General features: G+C 47.9%; 1 long non-coding RNA gene across 2 annotated transcripts; it reads right to left on the bottom strand.

Annotated features, from left to right (window-relative positions):
- Positions 1-1910: 1910 nt before the first annotated feature.
- On the bottom strand, positions 1911-22406 carry LOC127488133 (uncharacterized). Of its 2 annotated transcripts, none has more exons than XR_007915580.2 (3): positions 22327-22406; positions 19632-19718; positions 1911-2033 (listed from the first exon to the last, which is right to left on the bottom strand). It is a non-coding gene; the product is annotated as an uncharacterized lncRNA (long non-coding RNA). The 2 variants fall into 2 exon arrangements; XR_011381702.1 differs by lacking the exon at positions 1911-2033 and adding an exon at positions 16420-16547.
- Between the last annotated feature and the right edge of the window lie 326 nt (positions 22407-22732).

Here is a 22732-nt window from a genome sequence, read left to right as displayed (position 1 = left end):
AAAAGCAGATGAGTGGCTGCTCAAGGAGTTTGCCCTAGAAGAGGTCCGAGGGATCTTTCTGGATCAATGGAAGTGGTCTGCAGCTTCACTGTGGCAGTAGCTACCTATGTGAATAACTCATCAAATTTCATGGACATCTACATTAAATGAGCGGATTGTATTGTATGTAAATTATACTTGGATGATGTTGATTAGAAAGCAAGTTGAGAAAATTCCATCTAAGAAAACCATACTCCTTCACTGACACAGATGTGCATGATCACACAGAAAGAAACAAGCGTGTGAGGAGAAATGATTGACTACTTTCAAGACTTCTCAGTTCCTGAGAGAGTCTCTGATCAGTGCAGGTTTGGCAGAACTGTCGACGTGGCTCACAAAAGCAGCAAGGTTGGATGAAACTCCAGAGATGTGTGCTCAGATTCAGATTCTGACGGTGCCAATCTAACTTGGAAATCACCTTCACTTTCACACGCCTCAGTTTCTATGTCTGTACAATGGGGCTAATAATTCCATCTGTCTCACAGGGTTCTTAGATAAATTAAGATAATCTGTCTAAAATATTTTTGGAAAAGTGCTTGGCATTGCTATCTACTTAACAAATGTTATTTTTCATGGTCATCTCTTTAATGTATATAGTCAACAAGGGGGCACTAGTGTCACATAGTAAAATGGCTATTCGGCAGTGTGTGCAGAGGAGTCCTGGTCTAGCCTGCCAAGTCCTGACTGTCTAATGTGAGCAGCTCGAAGTGTCCCAATCCACACATAGGAAAGCGTCAGCATTGGCTGACCCAATTTACCTCTGGAGTCAGACTCTGGAGGAAGTCCGTACACCAGCAACTGAGCGACCTGTCTCTGTTCCATGTGGCTTATATTCCAGAGGAGGAAAGCAAACCAGTAAAACAAATAAACACAAATTCAGATATTGAAAGCTGCAGCAAGGAAAACATAACGAGCATCCTAGAAAAGCAGCAGACACGGAGAGACGGCTCTGGGTTACCTAAGGGCAAGACGTCCCCTGAGGAAGTGACACGGAACCAGAACCCAGTGGGAGGCAGGAATCTGCCACAGGGAGAACTGATAGAATGGACTTCCAGGAAGGGCTAGTTCAAGGCACAGCTGCATGCTGGGATTTTTTCCAATTCCTCAATTGAACATTTCAACCTTACCACCCCAGTCCTGAGCAAATCAGGATGCTTGCTTGCCACAGTGGAGCCAGAAATCATGTACACCCATAAGGCCAATAATAAGATCCCAACTGATTAAGAGGGTGAAAACTTGGGACAAGTATTTCATACAAAAGAAAATAAAAAGAACAAACACATGAAAAATACTTGCACTCACTGGTAATCCAGGAGAGAAAGAGTCAAGGACTCTTAAAGCACACTTAATTTATACACATGCATATATATGTAATGTGAGTGACCATTCCAAAAGAAATGCACAATATTGTTCACAGACATACTTGCAGAGACTTGGAAAGGTGGCTTTATACCTCACAACAGTGTAAAAACACCCTAAAAATACAACTGGACACAGGCACTGCATCACACAACACCAGAACGAATGCCCACATGTGAAGATATGCTTTGCAGCATTATCTAAGTTGTAGAAAATTTGATATAACCAAAACTTTGAAATATAGGAGAATGATTAATAAGCCATGGGACATCGATTCACTGGAACAGGTAATCATTAAGTATAATAATGATTAATATTACATGTATTAGGCTGGCACCATGGCTCACTTGGCTAATCCTCAGCCTGCGGCACTGGCACCCTGGGTTCTAGTCCCGGTTGGGGTGGCGGACTCTGTCCCGGTTGCTCCTCTTCCAGTCCAGCTCTCTGCTGTGGCCCAGGAGTGCAGTGGAGGATGGCCCAAGTGCTTGGGCCCTGAACTCACCTGGGAGATGAGGAGGAGCCATCTGGCTTCTGGCTTCGGATCAGCGCAGCGCCAGCTGTAGCGGCCATTTTGGGGATGAACCAATGGAAAGGAAGACCTTTCTCTCTGTCTCTCTCTCTCTATCTAAATCCGCCTGTCAAAAAAAATTACATGTATTAATACTAAATGTAATAATAAATGTAATACATTCACAAAGAATGTACATTTTAAATGTTTATAACAGAATAAAACAAGGAAAATCCTACGCACCCTTTAATGACTAAGAGTTCATTAAAAAGGCACATACACATCAACTAACACGAACCAAAAACAATGGATTTAAAATAACAGACCTCAGATTTTACTTCTTAAATTTATTTTTATGAAATTGGGAAGCAAAGAGACAGAATTCCCGTCTGCTGGTTCACCTTCTCAAATACCCACAATAGTGGGGGCTGGGTCAAGGCTGAAACAGGGAACACAATCCACATCTCCCACCCAACTATTTGAATACTGACTCCCAGTGTCTCCATCAGCAGGAAATGGGAGTCAGGAGTGGAGTCAGGAATTAAACACGGGCACTCCAATGTGGGACCTGAGAGTTTTAACCAGCATCTGAACGGCTAGACCAGGCTTTTGGATTTCAAACAAGATCTCACAAGGATGGTTCATGATCTTTTTTGCTGCAGGGTCTCCTGTCACCCTGGAGTCCTGCCAATGCACTGCCTCAATCACTTCTCCACATGCCCAGCTGGCCCCACCCCCACACTGCATGGAAATTGATCAAATCTTTACATCTGCCATTAGTTTAGAAGTAACAAGGGGGTGTAGAAACAGACAACACTATAAGGAAATCCCACTGTTCAGAACTCCAACAACAGCACTGCATAACAAATTACTCTAAACCTGGGGACTTACAACAATAATAATGTATTCTCAGGGCCGGCGCTGTGGTGTAGCGGGTTAACGCCCTGGCCTAAAGTGCTGGCATCCCATGTGGGCACCGGTTCCAGACCCAGCTGCTCCACTTCTGATCCACCTCTCTGCTCTGGCCTGGGAAAGCAGTGGACGATGACTCAAGTCCTTGGGCCCTGCAACCTCGTGGGAGACCTGGAAGAAGCTCCTGGCTCCTGGCTTAAAAAAAAAAAAAATGCTCTACATACCTTATCAGGAGATAAATCTAGAAGGTGGAACAGTCCATGCAGGATAATTGGCCCAATTTCTTCAAGTCAATGGAAACAACAACAACAACAACAAACAAAAACCTGGGAACCACAGGAGGCAAAACTCTAGATCAAAAGAGCCTTCAGAGATACAACAACCAAACAGGGCTTGTGGCTCTGGATCTGAAGACACAAACAATAAAAAGGTACCTTTGAAGCAATTGGGGAAAGAGCTATGTGCTAGGCACCAAACTTTTTTTTCTCGGAGTTTTTCAAAATAATGATGAAAGCATCCTTTGCAGTGTTTAAAGAAGTCGGCTGGGGAGCTCCCAAAAGGAATCAGCTCCAAGTGGAAGCTACCTGGAATGGGGAGAAATGGAGGCAGGGTGCCCCATGGCTGTGCAGCACTGCCGAAGCTGGCCCCCTGCCAGTGAACCCTGGTCACCTAGGGCTCCGCCTCACATGCCAGTTCTGGGGACCCTCGCCCATGCCAGTAGGGCATGTTCCGCTGGCTGCCAGCCCAGGTATCCAGGGGGCTGTGCTGCATGCAGACGGAGGAAGGAACAGAGCTTGATGGTGCTCATCAGCTCACAGTCTGCAGGCTGGAGCCACCCTCAGAACCCACCTCTAACCCTGTTGGGGTCCCTTGCCGCTTGTGAATTGGCCAGGCCTTTGCCTCAGCCTCTGCTCTCCAGAACAGGCTCCAGGGGCCACCTGTGCGCACAAATGGGTTGCAGGTAAGGAATGCCAGAGCCCCAGAGGCAGAATTCTTCAGCAACAGCAGGTGTGAACAGGAGAGGTGAGGAAGGCCACACCTGGAAGGGGGTTGGGAACAGCAGACTCTGGGAACAGCAAGGCTGAATGGTGTGGGGAGCAATCCGGACTAGACTGAGTTACTGGAATTAAGACTTATTCTATGCATCTGCTCTCCCACAATATGGCGCTGGGAGAGAAGTAAACAGCTTCCGCACAGCTGCCTCCAGTTCAACCAATAAACTGTAGGACTTGCTCCTGATTGGAGAGCAGCGTACTCGGTGTGTGGGCAGCCAAGTTGGGATTGGCGGAGGAGGACTATAAAGGAGGAGAGAGACGGCATGCACGAGAACATCTATGGGGAACATCTAAGGGAACCCGTGCAGCCCCCGAGAAAGCCGGCCGGCGGTGTGCCGCTCCCCTGCGGAAGTGGGGAATGTGGCCAGGGGGAACTGCCCTTCCACGGAGGTGGAAGGGACAGTAGCCAACCCGGGAAGAACCAGCAGCAAACCCGGGGAGGGCCGAGCAGACGAAAGAACAGTGCAGGGTCCTGTGTCGTTCCTCCACGAAGAGGGGGAGCGACATAATGGTGCCGTGACTCGGATATGAAGCCTAGGCAGGGCTTAGTGTTGCTCCTCCACGAAGAGGGGGAGCGACAGAATGGGGGTGTGGATAAGACAGCAGTGGTGGACTCGATCCAGCGGTGCAAGCACCAGAGCTGCCAATCACAGACTGTCCTTGTAAAACACACCCCAGATTTCCAAGCCTTTATGCCAAGAACAAAAACTATGAAGTAGCTGGTTAATAATTTTATACTAATTACATATTAAAATGATGTTAAAGTGGTTCTAATACAAATATTTTGTTAGAATTAATTTTACCTGTTTGATTTTGCTTATTAAATGTGGCTACTAGGGGAGCCGGTGCCATGGCGCAGTAAGTTAATCCTCTGCCTGTGGTGCAGCATCCCATTGGGTGCCGGTTCTAGTCCTGGCTGCTCCTCTTCCAATCCAGCTCTCTGCTGTAGCCTGGGAAAGCAGAAGATGTTCCAAGTGCTTGGGCCCTTGCACCCACGTGGGAGACCTGGAAGAAGCACCTGACTCCTGGCCGTTGCAGCCATTTAGGGAGTGAATCAATGGAAGGAAGACCTTTCTCTCTGTCTCTCCCTCTCACTGTCTGTAACTCTACCTCTCAAATAAATGAATAAAATCTTTTTTTAAAAAATGGGGCTACTGGCCGGCGCTGCGGCTCACTAGGCTAATCCTCCGCCTGTGGAGCCTGCACCCCGGGTTCTAGTCCCGGTTGGGGCGCTGGTTCTGTCCTGGTAGCTCCTCTTCCAGTCCAGCTCTCTGCTGTGGCCCGGGAGTTCAGTGGAGGATGGCTCAAGTGCTTGGGCCCCTGCACCCGCATGGAAGACCAGGAGGAAGCACCTGGCTCCTGGCTTCGGATAGGCGTAGTTCTGGCAAGTAGCGATCATTTGGAGAGTGAACCAATGGAAGGAAGACTTTTCTCTCTGTCTCTCTCACTGTCTAACTCTGCCTGTCAAAAAAGAAAGAAAGAAAGAGAGAAAGAGAGAAAGAGAGAAAGAGAGAAAGAGAAAAAGAGAGAGAGAGAAAGAGAGAGAGAGAGAAAGAGAGAAAGAGAGAGAGAGAAAGAGAGAAAGAGAGAAAGAAAGAAAGGAAGGAAGGAAGGAAGGAAGGAAGGAAGAAAGGAAGAAAGAAAGAAAGGAAGGAAGGAAGAAAGAAAGAAAGGAAGAAAGGAAGAAAGAAAGGAAGAAAGGAAGAGAGAGAGAAAGAAAGAGAGAAAGAGAGAGAGAAAGAAAGAAAGAAAGAGAGAAAGAGAAAGAAAGAGAGAGAGAGAGAGAAAGAGAGAAAGAGAGAAAGAGAGAAAGAGAGAAAGAGAGAAAGAGAGAAAGAGAGAAAGAGAGAAAGAGAGAAAGAGAGAAAGAAAGAAAGAAAGAAAGAAAGAAAGAAAGAAAGAAAGAAAGAAAGAAAAGAAAAGAAGGTATTGTATCTATATGATGAATGTGGAAACTGAAACCTAAAGGGATACACCTAATTTCTTAGGCTTTGGATTTCCTGGCTTTGGATCGGCACAGTGCGCCGGCAGTAGCGGCCATTTGGGGGGTGAACCAATGGAAGGAAGACCTTTCTCTCTCTCTCTAACTCTGCCTGTCCAAAAAAAAAAAATATATATATATATATATATGGCTACTAGGAACTGAAAAAATACATAGCCTATGCTGTCCTATTTGTACTGGAGGGTGGTGGCGGGACAAAAGGATAGGATGCAGCCGGCTAGCACTGACTGCAGACCTGTGGTTCACTCAGACCCTCTGGGCCTGCTCAGCTGTTACTGTGACTCTTCCAAGTCATGCAAGGTGAGAACACCCTCACATTCAGGCAGCTCAGACTGAGAGGCAGGATCATGCTTTGGGTGACACACTCAGGGAGATGACACTGACAATGCAGAAGCTGCTTCTGACAAGATTTAATTGTATAGACAAGTGTAAGTTTCTGCACTTAGCAAACCCCAGGCTGTTCAACACGTCGTGGGCAACATGTGGCACCCAGAGGCAAAAACAAAACAAAACAAAACAAAAAAACTCCAGGGGCTCTCATCCTGCAAGGGGACACCGTTTGGAATCCAGAACCCAGTTGCTTTGGAAGTAACTGAAATATAGGATTTAAAATTAATGCACTCATTTAACAAATAGTCACAGAGACCTCTGGAGTGACTGAGCCCTGCCACTGAAAATAAACAAAAGAGCAGTAACTGCAAGCCATGTGTAAATAAAGCTGGGAGTATACGGTGAAGATGTGGAGTTAGAGGCATTTGTTGGAGGGCAGGACTGCTAGGGCCTGTACAGGGACAAGCTGGGCATGTGTCTGGACACAGAGAGTGGTCAAAGACTGGAGGGAGGAGTGGGTGTTTCGCCTAGTGGTTAGAACACTGTTCAAGATGCCTGAATCCCACATCAGAGGGCTGGGTTCAAGTCCTGGCTCTGCTCCTGACTCCGGCTTCCTGCTAATGAAGCCCCTGGGAGGCAGGGGTGATGGCTCAAGTAATTGTGTTTCTTCCCTCCATGTGGAGAGTCCTGGTCTCAGCCTGACCCAGCCCAGGTCATTATCGGCATTTGGGAAGTGAACCAATGGACAGGAACATGTGCTTCTCTCTTTTCTCTATCTCAAACAAAATAAAATTTTAAAAATACAGGAGCCCTGATTTAAAAAAAAAAAAATCAAGGCTAGGCTTCCCAGAACCTTCTAGAATACACTGCAGGATCCTCAGAGTTACATGTGCTATGGGGCATTTGAGTGCGAGTAGGATGTGATTCATGTTCTAAAGAAACCAGCCTGTCTGGTGAGAGGTGAAGGCAGCTGGGACCAGACAGGAATGGCTGGGAGAGATGGAAGGGGTTGGACAGATGGCCGAACGGCGAACGTGTTCCTGTTCCTGTGCCACTGAGGCAGGGGAGATCTGTCAGAATTGTGCGTGGCTGGAGGGCATGTGTGTGTGTGCACCTGGCACCTGTGATTTGGGTGGGTGTTCATCAGTGGACAAACGGCCATCGGCCATCTCTGAACTTCAGAAGATTGCTTTTTTTCCTCAGGCCAAGTTATTCATCTTTTTTTCTCAACTTATTCATTTTTTTAAAAAGTAGAACAGGGATTGCCAGGTAGTATCACTGTATAAAAGTTCTTGATATTATGTATAGATGTTTTGTTAAAAAAAGGTGCTTTCCCTTATTTGGAACAGGAAATATTACCCAAGCAGTTCAGGGCTGCAGAAAGCACATCTTGGCAAGCCATGGCATTATTCTAAGAAGGCAGAGCCTAGAGCTGCCTGATCAAATCGAGAAGGTGAGTTGGAAAATGGGCATTTAGCCTAGTGGTTAAGGTATCCATGCCCTTGGTGCTGGCGCAGTGGAGTAGTAGGCTAACCCTCTGCCTGCAGTGCCAGCATCCTATGTGGGCACCGGTTAGAGTCCCAGCTGCTCCACTTCTGATCCAGCTCTCTGCTAATGACCTGGGAAAGCAGTAGAAGATGGCCCAAGTCCTTAGGCCTCTGCACCCATGTGGGAGACCTGGAAGAAGCTCCTGGCTCCTGGCTTCAGATCAGCCTAGCTCTGGCGTTGCAGCCATTTGGGGAGTGGACTGGTGGATGGAAGACAGCTCTTTCTCTCTCTGCTTCTCTGTAACTCTACCTTTCAAATAAATAAATCTTTAAAAATAAATAAATAAATAAATAAATGCAGGACCTCAGCCCCGCTACGCCACAGTGCTGGCCCTGAGGTCCTACATTTCTTACTATGCCCATGCTGCTGGTCAGCACGTTACACTTTGGGCAGGAAGACCTGATCTCCAGCGGCCAGCAAGTATACCCAGAAATGAAGCTGCAGAGCAAGGAGACTGGAAATTTTTGCATAATCTTTTCATTTTAAGATTATTGTTCTTCTCCCCTCACAAAGCTTTCATGCCCTGGGGTAAACCCTGGGGCACTTGCCCTACTTCTGGCCCTGATGGGAGGTTGGGAGTAGAGTTTGTTACCACTGGAGCTCTTTCTGAACATTTGCCTGAGGGCTCGAATTTAAACTTATGCCACTGCTCCAGAGGGTGACAAAGTGGACTGAGATAGATGCGCCCCCATTGTGCTAACACTGAACAGAACATACACGATCATCAAGATTCCTGTCCTACCCACTGCTGACACTAATCCACTGGCAGCAATCAGTGTTTGTCTGTAATTTCAAAGTTAACAACAGAAATGAGTTCTATAGACAGTAAGCTGTTTAGTCATTGGAACTTTGTCCTTTCAATCCACAGAAGAATCAATAGAAACCAAGTCATGACTTTCACTCAGAGGAAGGGAATTACTCAGCTCCTGTAAGTCAGAGATAAAGGTCAGAGCATCTATGGTCACTGGGTCACTGGGAGCCAGTGAAACCTGGTTGGTAGAGAGGCACAGGCTCTGTTTTACCTCTGATTTGAGCATGCAGTCTTACTTTCAATTCTGGTGTCTGCGGCATATCTCACTCTACTTGAAAGCATTTGTTCTCAAGTGAATGGCGTGATTTAAAAATAGCTGTGAATATCCCATTTTCCAATTGGCTTCTGCTTTAGAAACTATAGTAAAAACACTCTCCAAATAGATTCAGGTGAAATTTTTGTCAAGAAAGAGACAATCATGATATGCTGACAAAGTACAGTAGAAGAAATTATTTGCTACAACGCCAGACTTCTCTTTCCATTTCTGGCTAGTACTTTGGATGCCATGGGTTAGCAATTTCTGATTTCCAAACTCAATTCCCTTGGGAATTTGCAACAACCAATGGAATTATACTGCAATACCAGATTTGGCCAGTAGGTGCTGCTGTTCACCCGATAGTCAGGGCTTCTGGTCTTAAACTTTAATCCCAAATGGGGCAGACATTTGGCACACTGATTAAGTCCCCACTTGGGATGTGGAGTGAGTGCTTGGGTTCAAGTTCTGGCTATGCTTCTGGTTCTAGCATTGTTGCTAATGTGAACCCTTGGGAGCAGCAAGTGATGGCTCGAGTACCTGGATCCCTGCCACCCACAAAGGGTATCTAGCTGTTGGGGGCATTTGGGGAATAAATCAACAGATGGAAGATCTCTCCCCTGACCCTTTCAAGTAAATAGAGATAAAGAAGCAAAAAATTAAAAGTATAGAGTAAGAGTTAGGCCTCTCTTTAACCAATTCTATAAGTTCAGCAGATCATGTATAACAACTGGGAATGCTACCAATAGCAAACATTTATTTTTCGCCTTTCCCAAGAATTTATGGTCTTGGCAAACCCTCAAATCTTAATCTATGACAACCTTCTCAAGTTGACATCATTTGTTCATTCATCAAACCTGTATTATTGAGTACCTTCTACGTGGTGGCCACTGAGCAAAGCTCTGGACAGACAGGGGTACATGAAAACTGACATTGTCGCTTTCTCCAAGGTTGGGTTTCCAGTCTGGTGGTGGTTAGCCTCCAAAGACGTAACTTAATGAACTTGTGCTACCTGACACAGGGGTCCATTTGCTTGGCATGTAGCCTATTCAACAGTGTCAAAGAGGAATTGCTCAGAGGAAAGCTTTATTGACTTGTGCTAAGAGACAGTAGGAAAATAGAGCTCGCTCAAGAAACTGCCTCCCACAGAAGCTGTTTGCCAGTGCTTTCCTAGCCAGGATTAGGAGAGTGTTCAAGATGCAGCAAGAGAGAAAGGGGATGGCCCTCCTGCCCATACAACTGCACACACTGTTTACAAAATGGCAGTCAACTCCTCTCCTGGGCAGAAACTCTGGTATTATAATGAGAAAAGATCAGCTTAGGTCATAGATGTGACTCAAACTGGTTTCTTGCCATTTCAGCTCTCCTTGTTTACAGTGGTCTGGCCCTTTCTGAGTGCAATGTTACAAGCTAAGTTCTGGAACAGTCTTTGAAAAACAAGCTCAAGAGGGTTCAGATTCTCTATCCATGTTCTCTTGTCTCCCCGCCCCTCACTTTTGCCTAAATCCTGAATTCTTTTAAAAATTTTTATTACTATAAAGAGAACAGATTTCATGTATCTCATAGGTATAATTCCAAAAAGACAACCATACCTCCCTCCTTCCCTCAGTTCCCCTCCTTCCTTCCCTTATTTTCCTTCTTCAATCTCTGCAAAGACATGATGTCAGTTCACTCCACAATCACAGGCCCAATGCAAATGCACCAGCCATAATAAACAACAACAACAAAAAGAAAAAAAAAACACAGTCCCATGGGAGTACAAACAAGGGATAGAAACAACAATCAAATCTCAAGATGTCCATTTTACTCCCGTTTTTTCCGTGTGTGTGTGTGTGTGTGTGTGTGTGTGTTTTACAGGCAGAGTAGACAGAGAGAGAGACAGAGAAAGGTCTTCCTTTTTTCTGTTGGTTCACCCTCCAATGGCTGCTGCGGCTGGCGTACCGCGCTGATCTGAAGCCAGGAGCCAGGTGCTTCCTCCTGGTCTCCCATGCAGGTGCAGGGCCCAAGCACTTGGGCCATCCTCCACTGCACTCCCGGGCCACAGCAGAGAGCTGGACTGGAAGAGGGGCAACTGGGACAGAATCTGGTGCCCTGACCGGGACTAGAACCCGTTGTGCCAGCGCCACAGGCGGAGGATTAGCCTATTGAGACACAGCCCCGGCCTCATGTGTGTTCTATATTAACTACTATGTATCAGAGAAAACATGATATTTGTCTTTGGGACTGGCTTATTTCATTAAGCATGATGGTTTCCAGTTGCATCCATTTTGCTGCAAAAGACAGGATTTCATTTGTTTTTATGGCTGAGTAGCATTTCATCTTTATCATCAGTTGATGGACATCTGGGTTGATGTGTTGATTCCATATCTTAGTTATCATGAATTGAGCTGCAATAAACATGGGGGTACAAATAAGTCTTTCATATGCTGATTTCATTTCATTTGGGTAAATTCCCAGGAGTGGGATGGCTAGGTCACATGGTGGATCTATTTTCAGATGTCTGAGGAATCTTAGTATTGTCCTCCATAATGGCTAAACTAGTTTACATTTCCACCAAAGGTGTATTAGGGTACCATTTTCCCCACATCCCCCAGCATTTATCGTTTGTTGATTTCTGTATGAGAGCCATTCTGAGGTGACATGAAACCTTACTGTAGTTTTGATTTGCGTTTCCCTAATGGCTAGTGATCCTGAGCATTTCTTCATGTATCTGCTGGCCATCTGTATTTTACTCTTTGAAAAATGCCTGTTGAAATCCTTTGCCTGTGTCTTAATTGTACTGTTTGTTTTGTTGTTGTTGAGTTTCTTGAGCTCTTTATAGATGATGGATATTAATCCTTTATCAGTTGCATAGTTTATAAATATTTTCTCCCATTCTGCCATTGTCTCTTCGTTGAGTGTTTCATTTGCAGTACAAAAGGTTCCTAACTTGATGTAATCCCATTTGTCTATTGTGGCTTTGATTGCCTGCATTTCTGGGATTTTCCCAGAAGTCTTTGCCTATGCCAATGTCTTGTAGAGATGTTTTCCTTTAATATTTTGATGGTATCAGGTCATAAATTTAGATCCTTGATCCACTGTGAGTTGATTTTTTAACAAAGTATAAGGCAGGGGTCTTGTTTAATACTCTGCATGTGGAGATCTGATTTTCAAAACACCATTTGTTGAAGAGACTGTCTTTTCTCCAAAGACTGATTTTAACTCCTTTGTCAAAGGTTATTTGGTTGTAGATGTGTGGCTTGATTTATGGGGTTTCTATTCTGTTCCACTGATCTACATGTCTATTATTTTTGGCAGTGCCATGCAGTTTTGATCATAACTGCTCTATAGTATGTCTTGAAATCTGACATGTGATGCCTCCAGCTTTATTTTTGTTAAGATTGCTTTAACTATTCATGGTCTCATTTTTCCATATGAATTTTAACATTGCTTTTCCTAGATCTGAGAAGAATATTCTTGGTACTTTGATTGATATTACATTGAATCTACAAATTGTTTTTGGTAGTATGGACATTCTGATGACATTAATTCTTCCAATCCATGAACATGGATTCTTCCATTTTTTGTGTCTTCTATTTCTTTCTTTAATGTTTTAATTTTTTTCAGATTCATTTTATTTATTTGAAAGACAGAGTTACAGAGAGAAGTAGAGACAGAGAGAGGTCTTCTATCCACTGGTTCACTCTGCAAATGGCCAGAGCTGAGCGGATCTGAAGCCAGGAGCCAGGAGCTTCTTCTGGGTCTCCCACATGGGTGCAGGGGCCCAAGGACTTGGGCCATCCTCTACTGCTTTCCCAGGCACATTAGCAGGGAGCTGGATCAGAAGTGGAGCAGTCAGGACTTGAAATAGTGTCCACATGGGATGCCAGCCTCAGGGCTGGAGCTTTAACCTGCTGTACCACAGTGCTGGCCCTATGTTCTGTAATTTTAATGGTAGAGATCTTTCATATCCTTGGTTAAATTTATTACAACGTATTTACGTTTTTTGTAGCTATGATGAATGATGCCGATCTTATAAGTTCTTTCTCAGCCATAGCATTGTTTGTGTATAGAAGGCTGATTTTTTTTGGGTGTTGGTCTGATATCCTACAACTTTACCGAACTCTCTTAATGAGTTTTGGTAGTCTCTTAGTGGAGTCTTTGGGTTCCTCTATATATAGGATTGTGACATCTGCAAATAGGGATAATTTGAGTTCCACCTCTCCAATGTGTATCCCTTTGATTAAATCCTACATTCTTGGTTACACTTGCTTCTGGTATTTACATCCTTGTGTGGTCCCCTCCCCTTGGATCTTGCTGGCTCTGAGACCCACTTAAAACCCACAGCATGTGATGGAAATGATGCCTCCTGGGTACCCAGATAGGTTAGAAGAAACCCTACAGCTTATATCTTGCTCTTAAAGACATTTCATGCTGGGGAGGGCAGCTCCCCTATACCATATCTGGCCACACCAAGATAGCCATATTGTGAGTGAGCCCAAGCTTGTTATGTGGAGAACAAGGGACACTGGCCTGCTCAGCTCTCTGACAACCCAGCCCTGTGAGTGGAAAGACCATCATGGATGTGCTGAACCAGCAAAGCTGACATGGAGGACAATGAAGGAAGCTAGAGGACAGCCAGGTGTGCCCCAGTCCCCCAATCCCAAACAGCTCCAGCAATCCCAGCCGTATCAGCTGTGATGAGTGTCTCTACTGTGCCTGGCCCTAATTCCTAATCCACAAAATCATGGTCCTAATAATCAATTATGCTTTATGTCCCTACATTTCGGGGGGGGGGTATGCAACAACAGATAGTCTGAAGATGGAGACAAATAAAATTTTAATAGCCCCATAAACAAGTGTAAAATGGTGATTTGCTAAGTATATGAAAGGGAAGAGGGTATCTGGGCCCATGAAGCAGTGGGGGTGTCCCTCATCAGAGAAGTCAGAGAGGACTTCCCCAAAGAAAAGATGTTAGAGAGGTGACATGCAAGTGGCAAAGAGGAGCAGGCACAGCAGACACAACAACCCTGCAGCTGGAGGGACCACAGTGAGTGCCAGCGACAGAAGTCAGAGTGCAAGGACGCTGTGACTGGAGACAGGGTAGGAAAGAGAAAGGATTTCATGTTTCCTTAGAAGCACAGGGAGGCTGCTAGGGAGCATTAAGCAGAGAGAAGACATGGTCAGTTTTGGAGAAGTTCCTCTGGTGCCAGTCAGCAGAAGCTGGGGGTGAATGAGAGCTCATGGCAAGAGTGGGCCCCTGTTCAAGGTCAGAGCTCAGCAGCTGGTGGAGCCTCCAATGATGAGGAGCAGCAAAGAATGCAGAGCCCTTCCTGGCCTTCCAAGGCCAACACAAGGCAGAGAGCCCTGGAAACATCTCCCCTGGGCCCCAGTCACTGCTTTTTAAAGATCTGTGTCTCTAAGTGAAGAGAGCTGATTAGGAGATACCCCTTTCCACAGATCCTACAAGTTGTTGCTAAGTAAGAGATGATGGCTCTAGCAAGTAGCCAGCGCAGGGGTCCCCAGAAAGGGTGGGGCTTCCTGCCAGGATCAGTGATGAGCAACCAGTGACAGTGATCAGCTGCATCATGCAGGAACCTCACCAGAAGAAAACCCTTCCCTCTGCAGCACCCCGCTTGTGAGGTGGAAACAGCGAGGCTTTCTAAAGGAACTGACCTCATTCTGAAGTCCAATTCTTGCCCCATCTCTTTTCCAAGTGCCAGCTTCACCACCTCTCGAGAGGCAGAGCTTCCTGTATTGTGAAATGTGAAGGGGCCTTGGAAGATCCTTCACCCGCAAGTCATCTGACCGGCTTCCCACTGTGTCCCTCATGCCGGACCTGAAACCCCGTTACATGATGTAAGGGTTGGTCGCTGCTGAGGGTGAAGGCATGCTGGGTTTGCAGACGGGGAGCTGGGTAAGAATTCCTGAAGCATCGTGCAGCAGGGCAAGAAGACTACATACCTGCAACTGCACCTGGCGAGTGCTGATTGTGCAGGCCCCTCCTGAAGGCTCAGTGAGCCTCCATGCATCTGCCTGGCGCAGGGAAGTCTCCCAATACATGTCAGATGAACCATGGGTCTCAGAGGAAGAGAAGCTAGGGAGAAAATTGAAAAAAAAAAAAAAAAAAAAAACAACCAGAAGAGAGCAAGCGGGAAGGCCAGCTGCCTGGCTGGGGTCCCGGGAAGTGAGTGCAGATGCTGCTCTGTATGGATGCCCTTGTGAGCTTCTGTGCTCCAGCCCGGGCCTCCCTATCCAGGTCTAGAGGAGTGGTCCTGGCCTCAGTTCCCTTTCCACCTCAAGTAATCATTCTAGTCAGTATGGAGACCTTTCTGGTTAACCCTGGGAAAGGTTAGCAGTCTCTAAGTTAACCTGTTCATCAGCTCTTGACAGCCTGTGCCGCCACCAAGGAGACACAGGAAAAGAACCTGGCTTTGACCCTGGCAGCTCAGCAGAGGCCCTGCATGACCAGATGATGCCCCTGTTCTTTTTTATCTTCTACTTCTTTGCACAGCTCCTCTATTTCAAAGGCTGTCATTCATGCTTTGCTTCTCAGAGCATGGTCTGTCAGACCCCAGCCCGGGTGGCCCAGGCTGATCACATGCAGAGTTGGGCTGGCTGGAAGCAGCCTAGGAGCCAGCGCTGCAATGCAATCTCCAGCGATTTTAATGACAAGTCATGTTCGAGAACCCCTGCCCTGCCTTCAGCTTTTCTGCCTCCAATTTAATTCTGAGACAGCCGTGGTAAATTCCAGAGACCACACAGGAGACCCTACCAGGTTTCCCTGAAGCCTGAAAGGCTCATTTTATTCTCTGAGAAATCAAAGCAAACAAACAAACTCAGCTGAGCTTCCCCGGGGCGCCCTGCTCATTGCAGCCCTGGCCTCAGGGGAGGCAGTTCACAGCTCTTAGATTATTTATAAGATAGGCTCAGTCCAACCAATCTAAGCCATCTAAGCTGTTTTTCAAGGTCTGGCAGACAGCCAGGGATGCACTCAGAGCTGGTTCTGTCCACCCACCCGTCGCTGCAGTGAGGTCAGAAGCCAGGAGCGTCTTTCCCATTCTGCATAGGCAGTTTGCAGCATGTGAATATTGCACGCTCCCGAGAGCGGTGCTGCTCACACCCAAGCACAAGCTAGTCTCTGACACAGGAATATTTCAGCAGGAAACCCTTCATTCCATGGGTTTCTTTCTAGCAACTTCAAGCTCTCTTGATCTTGTAGCAATAGGTTCCTGGCATTGCTTAAGTCCAATGCCAGGTTCATGTGTGGTGAGGGGGTTGTTTGTAGCCACACCCTCTTCTTGTGGCCAGGATGGGGAAGGGACAAGTGAAGACTGTCTAGCTGCCTAGAAAGTGCCAACCAGATGCTTTTTTCCATCCGTCTCCTGGCCTAGCATCTCTCTCTCTCTCTCTCTCTCTCTCTCTCTGGCCTGGAAGCCTTCCTGGCCACAAAAGGGTGCTGGGAGGCTCCCTTGGGCGTGGGTTCCCTTAGGTGGGGTTGGAGGACAAATACTCCAGCTTCCTCTCTCAGGAGACAACTGAGGGATAATATTCCTCATAGTCCCAAGGAGGTCCCTGTAGGCTTGGAGTAGCTGCACATACTGTCAAACAGTTGGGCAAGGCACTTGTCTCTCCCCTACCTCTTCCACTGGCTGTTTCTGAGACCACCTTCCAACCAATCTGCAATCTGATGCCAGTCTCAGCTTTTCTCGTGGCAGAATTCCAAACTCAGTCATGCTGCATGTAGGCACCTGAGAACAAGTAAGCTACTTGAAATCCTCCCCTGGATCCCCAGGCTAGTCACTGGACTGGCCAGTGGGTAGGGCCAATGACTGGAGCAGGGAGACATGCAGTTATCTTGGGAAGCTTTGGGAGCTGAAGTATTGACCTAGGATTGATCTGTGGGCTGAGGCTCAGGGGTGGGAGGGTCTTCATCTTAGATTTTCTTGGAAGACTCCTGGCTCTGTGGTCTGGATGCAGTCCTGGAGGAAATGAAAGCCTAAAGGAGAGTGGACTTGACATCCGAGAAACCCCATCAATATTAAGTGCTGAGCCGAGGACTGTGGCCTGACAGTTTGCTAAGGTGGTGTTCCCTAAAAGGCATCAGTCTCTGAAAGACAACCTCTCTCAGCGAGGGGCAGGTAAGGGCTAGTGTGCTTCCTAGCTCTTGGTGGATCAGTCTCTTGCTGAGGCCTGGCCCAAAGGCTCAGAACATGCTGACATCTGTTCTCACCTAGGGATAAGTGAGCAAATCCATCCCTTGTGCTGGGACAGGGATGGTTCAGTCTACTGTCAGATGTGCTCTCTCCAGGGCTCCCTGGGTGGGTACAGCCCACCATGGCATGGGTCCCCAGACTCGGTGTCAAAGGACTTTTCCCTGTCCCAGTGCAGGGGCAGGAGGGATGAGTCATTCCTTCCAGCTCAGTGAGGATGAACGTAACCAAATGCCTTCATCAACCACTGAGTCAGCTCGGAAGTGCCATTTTTAGAAATCTCACTGAGGCTTACTGCCAGTGAATCAGAATTTCCAATGTTGAACGAGACTTTACAGAAGCCCAAATTCCCAGCAGGCAAATCCTGGAGGGATGCGGCACATATAACTAGAGCAGGGCCTCCCACACAGGCCCCTGTGCTCATAGATTCCCTTCAAGAGTGGGTCAGACCTAACAGCTATGGGAGGGTCTAAGGGCACGGGGCTCAGGCCTCCAATGGGAGAGTATACGGGGGCCAGAGGCCAGGTCTTCAATGGAAGGGTATATGGGGATGAGGCCGAGATCTACTATGGGAGGTCTATGGGGCACAGGTTCCCAGGTCTACAATGGCAGGGTCTAGCAGGGGCGGGGAACCTTTATTTCTGCCAAGGGCCATTTGGATATTTATAACATCATCTGTGGAACACACAAAAATATCAACTTAAAAATCAGCCTGCTGTAGATGTATTGGATTTCCAGTCCCACCCACGGTTGCCTTGGCAGGACCAGATCAAATGATTTGTGGCCTATGGGCCAGATGTTCCCCACCTCTGGCTATGGGCAGACTCTAAGATCTACAGTGGGAGGGTGTACAGGGGACAGATACCAGGTCTACAATGGGGGAGGGGTCTATGGGGGGACAGGGCCCAGGTCTACAATGGGGGAGGGGTCTATGGGGGGACAGGGCCCAAGTCTACAATGGGGGAGGGGTCTATGGTGGGGGACAGGGCCCAGGTCTATTATGGAAGCACATGGCAACAGTGATTTCCTCAAACACCACTTTAGGAGCCACTGGACCCCCAGCAGCAAAGTGACCTGGGCATCCCTCTGTTCCTGCTGTAATCTGAGCCAGAAGGGCACAGAAAGGCACTTCCAAAAGTTTGTGAAAAAAGTGTCACTAAAGGGGCTGGTGCTGTGGTGTAGTAGATTAGGCCTTCGCCCACAGCACTGGCATCCCATAGGGATGCCAGTTCAAGTCCCAGCTGCTCTACTTCCCATCCAGCTTCCTGCTAATGCACCTGGGAAAGCAGTGGAAGATGGACCAAGTGCTTGGGTCCCTGCACCTACATGGGAGACCTGGAAGAAGCTCTGGGCACCTGGCTTCAGCCTCGCCCAGCTCTGGTCATTCTAGCCATCTGGGGAGATCCAGCAGATGAAAGACCTCTGCCAAGTAAAATAAATAAATTTTTCCCCACAAAAAAGAGAAAAATGTAAGTAAAATATTTTTGGTGCAAAAGACGTTTGAAATCATGCACGGTTTTTTCACAATATATATTTTCCATGAACTTTTTCAAGACCCCTCTTGTGGGTCTTACTTTATGCTTGAGACTAAATCATCTGGGAGCCATGGTCTGAGGGACGCCCTATGATAGGTTGCCTGACAGGGCTGTGATTTGCTTGGTATCCCTGATTTATCTCCTATCCTGTGGCACAGCTGTGGACACCCAGCTCAAAAATGAGTGTCTCAGAGGTTCCTCATATGGCACAGACTTGCCAAGCCAAGTGGGAGAGGACATTCTGATCACTATGAGTAATTTGGGGCCCTGGTGGATGGCACAAACTTATTATGTGTGGGTCGGGGCTGTCCCCACCCCTCGGTCTACCATCTCCCTCATCCTAGCAGGAGAGAACCTGCGGATTCCTGGATGAGCCCACCTGAGCTCAGCACCAAGCCGCCTGGCCAGCACAGCACAGGTAGCAAAGGGCCATGCAAGCCAAGGCCAGGTGTGTTGGATGTAGGACATTGCTGCCCCTCTAGCACCCTGGAGGGACTCAGCTCCTCATCGCCAATGTGACATCACTTGAAGCTGCTACCAGGTCACGTGCGTTGTCTCTGGGCTCTTCTGAGGCAACAGAAACCTTTCTCGTACCGGCTTAGCAGAAAGGGTTGTGTTGTCATGGGAGCATCACATAATACCAGCAGAGGAGGTGTGGCCAGGTCTTATGCAGGGCAGACCCCTGAAGAGAGGCCAAACACTGCTCAGCCTGCTCCTGTCTCTCTACCTCTTCTCTCTGTTCCTCCCTCCCCCTCCCCCAAGTCTCTTTCCTTGTCTCTATTTGGGTCACACTTTTCATCACTGGCCAACACACAAACATGGCCAGCAGCCCGGCCTGAAGGGTACAGATTGGAGTGGTTCTCAGAGAATGTGAGGCTGTGTTAGATACCTGGAGTCTGCACATCTGAGGTGGCGGCCCCTCAGGAGGATAGAGCTGGGGCTGACATACTCCCCAGAGAGAGGTGAGGCTGAAGGAAATTGGCAAGGAGAGCAGTCGCCTGGCCTGAGGCTGGTCACTCCTGGTTAGGAGGTAGCGCTACCAAGTAGCCCCTTCTGGGCTCTAGGCAGGGGGACCTTGCTTACTCACCATGGTCAGAGAGAACGTTGACTGAGGTCCTCCTAGGCATCCATCTTGGTTTTTTGAACATGATTTCCAAAATTCCTTTCAAGAGACCTGAAAGAGAAAGGCTGGCATTGTGGTGCAGCACTGTTATGGCAGGAGGGAACCATCAGATGGAAGAGGTCTTTCTCTTTCTCTCCTTTTCTCTCTGTAACTCTTTCAAATAATAATAATAATAATAAAAGACCCCAAAGGGAAGGAGGTCTGCTCAGGATACCTGCATTCCATATTAGAACATCTGGTTTGACTACTCTTGGTTCTGCTTCTGATCCAGCTTCCTGCTACTGTGTATCCAGAGAGGCAGCAGGGAATAGCTCAAGTACTTGAGTCCCTGCCATCCCCATAGGAGACCCAGATTGAGTTCCAGGCTTCTGGTTTTGGCCTGGCTCAGCCCTGGCTGGCATTTCAGAAGTGGTAAAGATCTCTCTCTCTCTCTCTCTTTCTCTCTCACACACACACACGCACACACCTTTACCTATCAAGTAAAACATAAATGAAAATGAACCAAAGACCTACCTGCTAGGCCCTATTTTCCCATTTTTGAGAGAGCTCCAGTGACTTGCTAAGGTCATACATTGTCCAACTACAACGTCACAGCTTGGGTCTTGGCCTCCTGGTGAGAGTGGGGTCTCTGTGCACTGTGCACCATTTGGCTTCCTGGGGCTAACTAGGAAGGACTCACCCTTGCAGATGTGGGCTGCTGTGGCTCACTCAACACTTCCAGCCTTGCGATCCTTTCTGTGGGCCAAGGGGAAGCAGCCGCCTGACTCTGAGCCCTGCCATAGACGCAGGTTGTGCTGGCTGAGAAGCAGCTCCACTGCCCGAGCCATGAAACAGGCCACGAGCCTCAACCTGAAAGAGCAGAGCAAGGTCAAGTTCTCCAGAGGGAGCAGAAAGAGCCCTTCCTCAGGATTAGTCCATGCACCTAGGCAAGGCCGTGTACCAGTTCTCAGCTGGGAACTGAGCAGCTGGCATGTGCAGCACTCTTGCGTCACCCTCTGTCTCTCTCTAACTCTGCCTGTCAAAAAATAAATTAATTAAAAAAAAAAAAAAAAAAAAGCAGGTGCTATTCCTGATCCTGGCCCCAGGAACCAGCTGAAGACAAGAGAGGGTCTGGCTCCCCAGGCTGGAGTCTCTTGCCTGTGGTGCTTGGGCGGTGGTCCCACAGGCCTCTATTCCAGTCTAGTCCTCATCTAATCATTTTCTGGAGCCTTTTGTAGTAGAGGGAGCTCAACCACCATTGGGCACATCCCTGCCACCACCCAGAAATTCTCCCTGGGGTACCAGCAAGAGCAACCTGGGCTTGCTTTTGTGTCTGGACAACACGGCCCAGATACCCAAGCAACACCTGCGCAGGCCAGTGGGTGGGTCTGGCCCCTGGGCTAAACTCCCAGGATGAGGCCAGTGTGATCGGAGAGGCACTTGTGAGTGCTTGAAGGTTTAGTGTAAGACCACAGTATAGTTTTTTTTTTTTTTTTAAGATTATTTATTTATTTGAAAGAGTTGCAGAGAGGAGAGGCAGAGAGAAAGAGGTCTTCCATCCGATGGTTCACTCCCCAGATGACCACAATGGCTGGAGCTGCACCAATCTGAAACCAGGAGCCAGAAACTTCTTCTAGGTCTCCCACACAGGTGCGGGAGCCCGAGGACTTGGGCCATCTTCTACTGCTTTCCCAGGCCACAGCAGAGAGCTGGATCTGAAGTGTAGCAGCTGGGACTAGAACCGGCGCCCATATGGGATGCCAGCGCTTCAGGCCAGGGCATTAACCCGCTGCACCACAGCGCCGGCCCCAATACAGTATAGTTTCTGAAATCATTACATGTTACATATGTCGTGTTTGGGTGACAGGCAAAAAACATGTTAACATGACCTTTGTTTAACTTTAATGTCGCCAGAATTGTGGTGTCACTGCGATGCTGGCCATGAATACATGCATTTCCAATCCAAGTTCTCTCTCACAGAGGACAGACCCATCTCCATGCTGTCTACCAGAAACACACTGCAAGGGGCCGGCTCCTCCACTTCCGATCCAGCTCCTGCGATGGCTCAAGTGCTTGGGATGCGGGCAACCGGGAAGAAGCTCCTGGTTCCAACTGGGCCAGCTGCCGCCTTTGCAGCTGTCTGGGAGTGAACCGGCATATAGAAGATCAAGTCTGCCTTTCAAGTAAATAAATAAATCTTTAAAAGAAAAGGGGGGGGGGGGGGCTGGTGCTGTGTGGTAGCTGGTGAAGACGCATCCTGCAGTGCCGGCATCTCACATGGGCTCCACTTCCGATCCAGCTCTCTGCTATGGCCTGGGAAAGCAGCTGAAGTTAGCCCAAGTGCTTGGGGCCCTGCACGCACGTGGGAGACCCGGAAGAAGCTCCTGGCTCCGGATGGGCCCAGCTCCAGCCACTGCAGCCATTTGGGGAATGAACCAGCAGATGGAAGACCTCTCTCTCTCTCTGCCTCTGCCTTTCTAATAAATGAATAAATCTTTTTTAAAAAAGAAAACACGCTTCAGCAAAGTCACACATGGGCTTAAAGCGAAAGAATGGGCTACCACACACAAATACCCCTCGTGAAGGGGCAGAGGCCGCCCTTAAATGAGAGAATGTGTCTCGAAGAAAGAACAGAAGAGGCCACCTGGCTCGAGTTGGAAAGAGAAAAGGAGAGCAGTACCTGTGACGGACAGAGCACGACTCCTACAAGAAGCCTAACGCTGTGGAAAAAACTCTACCCGCGGGCACCGCATTTTATCAGGAAGTGAGTGGGGTCTGAGCATGCGCCCTGGCCCAGGTGCATCCTGGGAAGGTAGGCGGATCCACCTATTTAAAGAGATAGCTTCATTCTGCGAGGACTCCAGAGTTTCCGCTCGCCTACACTTTAATGAGTTACGCCATATCGATTGGGCGGTAATGCTCAGATTTGAGGGAAATAAGAATTGCTCCTCCCCACAAAAAAAAAAAAAAAAAATTGGGAGTTCTTGAGGTAAAGGGTAAGCCTTGGAGTGACGACGTGCCCTTCTATCCAGTTTGGGTGCGTTCCTGGAGGCAGGGGTACAGGCACCAGGGCCATCAGCCCACCA

This window comes from Oryctolagus cuniculus, chromosome 13, assembly GCF_964237555.1.
Source record: "Oryctolagus cuniculus chromosome 13, mOryCun1.1, whole genome shotgun sequence".
Lineage (NCBI taxonomy): Eukaryota > Metazoa > Chordata > Mammalia > Lagomorpha > Leporidae > Oryctolagus > Oryctolagus cuniculus.
Note: the sequence above shows the minus strand (reverse complement) of the source record. Positions and strands in the feature narration are given on the sequence as shown.